This window comes from Sinocyclocheilus anshuiensis, unplaced genomic scaffold, assembly GCF_001515605.1.
Source record: "Sinocyclocheilus anshuiensis isolate Anshui unplaced genomic scaffold, SAMN03320099.WGS_v1.1 scaffold94, whole genome shotgun sequence".
NCBI classification, from domain to species: domain Eukaryota; kingdom Metazoa; phylum Chordata; class Actinopteri; order Cypriniformes; family Cyprinidae; genus Sinocyclocheilus; species Sinocyclocheilus anshuiensis.
In genome coordinates, this window is record NW_015546049.1 from 1,156,435 (window position 1) to 1,162,343 (window position 5,909).

The 5,909-nt window shown below is 38.6% G+C and overlaps 1 long non-coding RNA gene across 1 annotated transcript in view; it reads left to right on the top strand.

The window, feature by feature from the left end:
• The first annotated feature begins 336 nt into the window (after nt 1-336).
• LOC107699108 (uncharacterized) overlaps nt 337-5,909 on the top strand; it is a 12,280-nt gene continuing 6,707 nt past the window's right edge. Inside the window, exon 1 of the long non-coding RNA XR_001635417.1 lies at nt 337-407. This is a non-coding gene — a long non-coding RNA (uncharacterized LOC107699108). The remainder of the gene's footprint in view (nt 408-5,909) is intronic.

Below are 5,909 nucleotides of genomic sequence, written 5' to 3' on the forward strand. Positions count from 1 at the left end.
CCAGTATTTTTCTCCATATAATGGTTTTTAATGGTGGCCAACGGGTTGAAGGTCCAAATTGCAGTTTCAATGCAAAGAAATTAAGGTTTTTGAGGAAAACATTCCAGGATTTTTCTCCAATATAATAGACTTTATACCAACAGGGAACCAACGGGTTGAAGGTCCAAATTGCAGTTTCAGTGCAGCTTCAAAGGGCTCTACACGATCCCAGCCAAGGAATAAGTGTTTTATCTAGTGAAACGATCAGTCATTTTCTTAAAAAAAAAAAAACATTTATATACTGTTTAACCACAAATGCTTGTCGTGCACTAGCTCGACATAACGCATACGTAGTCACGTTGGAAAGGTCACGCGTGACGTAGGCGTAAGCACCGACCCAGCGTTTACAAAGCGAATGTGCAAAGAAAGTCAAACGCCCTTTACAAAAAAAGGGTAAAACAACGATGTCGGTCGATTTTGAAGTTGGAGGAGAAAATGAGTTTTTCGCCCTACCCTACCTTTCTGAACCGGAGTACACAGAGGACGAGCTAACCGCACTTGCCTTTTCCAACAGGATTACGTAATCAGAGCTAGAGCAAGACGAGCATTTGAGGTTAAAAAGTATATAAATGTTTTTTTTTAAAGAAAATGACAGATGGTTTCGCTAGATAAGACACGTATTCCTCGGCTGGGATCGTGTAGAGCCCTTTGAAGCTGCACTGAAACTGCAATTTAGACCTTCAGCCCATTGGTTCCCATTGAAGTCTATTATATGGAGAAAAATTCTGGATTGCTTTGCTCAAAAACCTTAATTTCTTTTGCATTTCTAAAAACAGAAAGACATGAACATCTTGGATGACATGGGGCTGAGTAAATTATCAGGAAATTTGATTCTAGAAGTGAACTGTTCCTTTAATGTGTTAAATTAAAAAACCACACCCCATCATCACATGAAGCAACAGTTTAAAGTTAAAACACCGTAATGACAGGTTTGTTTATTACAAACATGCAGCTTGTTGCTTCACAAGCCTTTTATTGATGGACTGGAGTCGTGTGGATTACTTGTGGATTGTTGTGATGTGTTTATCAGCTCATTCTGACGGCACCCATTCACTGCAGAGGATCCATTGGTGAGCAAGTGATGCAATGAAGCATTTCTCCAAATCTGTTCCCATGAAGAAACAAACTCATTTACATATTGGATGGCCTGACAGTGAGTGCATTTTTCAGTAAAATCAAGAAATTCATTTGCTCTGGTGCTTAAAATTCAATATTAATAATAAATAAAAAAAAAGTTTATTTACCGTCATCTTCAAGGTTAGTTTTCACTCTTTTTGTATTTACTAATTCTTTTACACAGTTTTGTTTATCCCCTATCAGTGGTTATTGCAACTTTATTTATGTTTCTCAAGTGCCACATCTACTTTCTCTCACTAGTGGAACTGCGGTTGACTGTAAAGTTGTTTTGCTCCCTGTAGTTATGCAAATCTCTATAATTATTACGCTAGGTTGAACAGATGAAGCTTAAAACACCTCCAGCGAGACAGAGAGCGAGAGAGAGAGAGAGAGAAAGAGAGAGATGTTTCTTTTATTGTTGTTGAAGGTTCCAAAAATTCTAAAATTGTTTCTTGCAATAAATAGATGTCGCAGGAATTATTCTGGAGGGGAAACACTGAAGCACAAGGTTTTTGAAGTGAACGGCATAACCAGACTAAACATGATGTCACCCTCTTTTTGAATGTTGATCTAAATATAAAAGCATCTGCAAAATAATAAATGTAAAAAATGATTTAATTGGTTTCTTTTGATCATATCTGTGTGGCTTGTGGTGCAAGTACAGCATTAGTCAGGTCAGCATAAGGCATTTATATAGAGATAATGAATTATGCATATGTGGTTTGAAGTAGGATCTATTTGTCATCTTAATGTGTCAGGCTAATTGAATACACGCAAACTCATTCGTAATTCTAGTCGTAACTATGTCTTTTTCATAATGCAATTCCTATATAATTTTGAATTCAGTGCATATATGGATCTCGCTGCATAACTTGCGACTTAATATTTGGACACATGTGTATTTCTGTTGACATAATATGACATTAATACACCAATGTTTTCATATCAGTGGTCATTTCATGGAATGAGAAAAAATAGGACACCAACAGAGACATTCTTTACCTTATTGGTTTTATTTCCTCAGTCTGCACATCAGAACACAAATTTAAGCCACAAATGTCAGGTCTGAGACTTTTAATTATGCATGTTATTTCACCAAAATCACCTAGTGCATTGTAGGGACTGTATTTGATTGTTAGAGGAAGCACTATTGATCTGACCAAAGATTAATGTGTGTTCAGACTGACAGTAATTAAACTCTGTCAGCTCTGCTGTTGCCTTATAGCAAGTCTTCATTACAAGACATGAACATACAAACACATTCAAGTTACAGAATAGTGCACACACACACACACAGGCACGCACGCACGCACACACAGACACACACACACACACACACGCACGCACGCACGCACGCACACACACACACATGTTGTGTTTCCATGTTTTATGGGGACATTCCATCTTCCAAGTTCCACCTCCTTCTACCAGCAGTCCAATCTATTTTCACAAATAAAACTGACACCGAAACATTTTTAGCACATACAGAGTCATAAAACATCCCAGCACAAGTCAGATCACTGTATGGAACGAAGCCATAGCACTTCCTCATTATGAAACCACAGGAACAGGATTAAGAGCAGGCTTATTGCTGACAGATTTAAAATGCTTTTGCATCAGCCAATCCATCTGACCTGACAACATACACATATTCACTACATAAACGTTTAACAAAGATTAAGCTAGCTGATGTTTAAAGGGATAGTCAATGGGCTCCAGTGTTGTTTGTTTCCCAACACTCTGCAAAATATCTTCTTTTAAGTTTCTACAAAGGAAAGAAAGTCATATAGGTGACCACATGAAGGTGAGTAAACGATGACAGAATTATCCTGAGGGGTGGAGTATCCCTTTAAAATGCCTGACATTATATGTGCCAGGATACCATGTACAACCTCACAGAATACTAATTTAATTAGGCTTCCCTACTATATTTCATACTATCCACCGTATTTTGCAAACGTGGAAGTAAGCTATTTCCTGTGAATAAGCGAGACTTCTGATTAATTAGCCACTAGGTAAATGACTAGAAGAATAACCAAGTTCAATAAACTGTTGCGCTACAAACAAGTGTGTTGTTTATGATTATATTTACATTTATGCATTTAGCATAAGCTTCTATCCAAAGTGACTTACAATAGCAGTTTGTCACAGAGATAACAATATTCATAATAGTGCTAGGTTTACACAACTAAATTAGTAAACAAAAGCCTAGCACATTCCAGTGAACAATGAACATACTCACTCTTAGGGTGTGTTCATACTTGGTAGATTTGGTTTGATTAGTGCATTTCATTTGAATAAGCGTGAACACTGCCATCCGAACCTTGGTGCTCACCAAACAAGCAGATGGAGACCCCTGAAAAGGTGGACTAAATGGATCCGTTTAATTTTTGGTCCGGACCAAAAGAACTTTGTAGCTTGTGTTACAATAACATTTGTGTGTCTATGGGGTATGTATGTGCTATGGTGCCTAGCAAAATCATTCTGAGCTAGTGGGAGCCACACCCTGCCAGCCCAGCAGGAGGTCTCTGCTCACAGGAGGAGAAAGAGAGAGAGAGAGAGAGGGGAGGAGGGGGGGCATGTTTGCCCTGACACCTACAGAGAACACATCATAGTAACACAGGGAGGTGACAAACAAAAAGGACACAAAAAATGTCCTAAACACATATATAAGATGCACAAAATACAGGGGATGAAAACCTTCCCATTCCACAGTTTCCATATTCACACAGTATTCAATTAAAACAAGCTACGGAGCGCAATTTGAAGTATTGCAAGGGAGAGATGCTGTACTAATCTCAGGTCAGCAGTAGACAAAAGGCAGGTGGGAGATGCAGCAGTAATGATTGCAGACTGCCAATAGCTGACTCTTCCTTTTAATTGCAATTGATCAAAAAGCAAAACGTGGCAATTGATCCAAAATCAATAACGGTCTATTGTGAGACTCAAACCTATGCAAAGGTCCACAGGTGTTTTCAATTGTGAAAATAATTCTATTTTACAATTAGAATTGCAATTATAAAGTTATATTGTTAGCATAACAACTAAGTGAAAAGTGATTGCTTATTTGAATAGTATCCTATTGAAATAGTGAAGCATCCTAAATATATCTAGAATATTAGCTGATATATTTTAAATATGTATTATATTTATATATAAAATATGATCAGGACTTTTATATAATAATAACTTCGATCATATGGATTGTCCAACAATGGAATGTCCATTTTAAAAGAACCAGATGAGAGTATTGACACACACCTACTGTGTGGTAAAATCCATGCATGACCACACCCTGATGTCAGACTGCAATATTTGCCTGCTATTTCTCCCTCACACTCAGCACTGCAGTTATTATGTAACACACCGCCAGTGAGTGACTCTCTAACACATATCTCTTTCTCATATGACTTTCATCATTCAACTCTTGCACCCTTCACTGTTCACAGTCAGCCAACTGTTCTGCCATCATCTCATCAAACTCTCATCCTTAAATTAAGCACTGCAACTATTTATCTGCAACTAACAGATTTAACAGATTTCACAGTCTGAACAGCACAGTCTTTGACAAGCATATCTGGCTAGTGGATGTTCTTTACATAAACACAAAGAATGCTAAAGAATGAGTTATTCACTCGTCTGATGTACTCAAGATTATTTCTAAAATACTGTTCTAACCAATTCAGCCTGGTGAATATTGATGCTGCTTTCATCATGGTATCTATAATTGAATGCCTGTGATAGAATGAGGAGCTGCCAGTCAGAATGTGACAAATAAGATGCTATTTATGTGATATTGAGGCACAGTGGAACACTAAGATGATTGGAGCTTACGGGTTCTGTTTGGATTTACCATCGTTTTTTTTTTTTTGTGGTTTATTTTTGAACAAAACATATGTCCTAAACATACACTGTAGGCTAAGTAAAATTAAAAACATCAGTACTTAATTTAAAAGGTCCAGAAATAGTCCAGTCAGCCAATTGTTCTGCCATCATCTCATCAAACTCTCATCCTTAAATTAAGCACTGCAACTATTTATCTGCAACTAACAGATTTAGGGTGATCATTGTGTCTGCGATAGATGATCAGAATTATGGTGTTATGCTTAAGTCATGTTCTGTCTGAACAGCACAGTCTTTGACAAGCATATCTGGTTAATGGATGTTCTTTACATAAACACAAAGAATGCCAAAGAATGAGTTCCCTTTCAAGGGAACTTCGAACTGCGTCCTCTAGGGGGCGCTATGGGGAACGCCTCGTCGTGAACCGTGTCTGAAGCATACATTGAAAAAACACCAACAACACGTTGGCCGGCGACAGCCCATGACGTCACTACTGGTGCGACTATTAGTATAAACAGGCGCCGGGAGAACATGTCATTCTCTTCTTCGTCTTCAATGACTGTTTTGTTTGAAGCGTGCAAATTTGAACGTGGTAAGAGTGATCTCTATCCTATTATTATGGCGAGCACTAGCAGAACGTTTAGAGGATGTGTGCATCCGTGTCGTCGCTATTTGACACCTGATGACACACACGATCTCTGTGTTTTTTGTTTGGGTGAGGAGCACACACGCGACGTCCTTGAGGGGGCAATTTGCGTGCATTGTGAGAGTTTTTCGATGAAAAAGCTCCGCTCTTGTTTGTCTCTTTTTTCGAGAAAAGAGGGGCAGCCATCTGCTTCCTGCGGTTCAGGACCCGCCGCTGCTGAGGCACGGAGGAGAATGAGCTCGTGGGGATCTCAGGTGGACCTGGC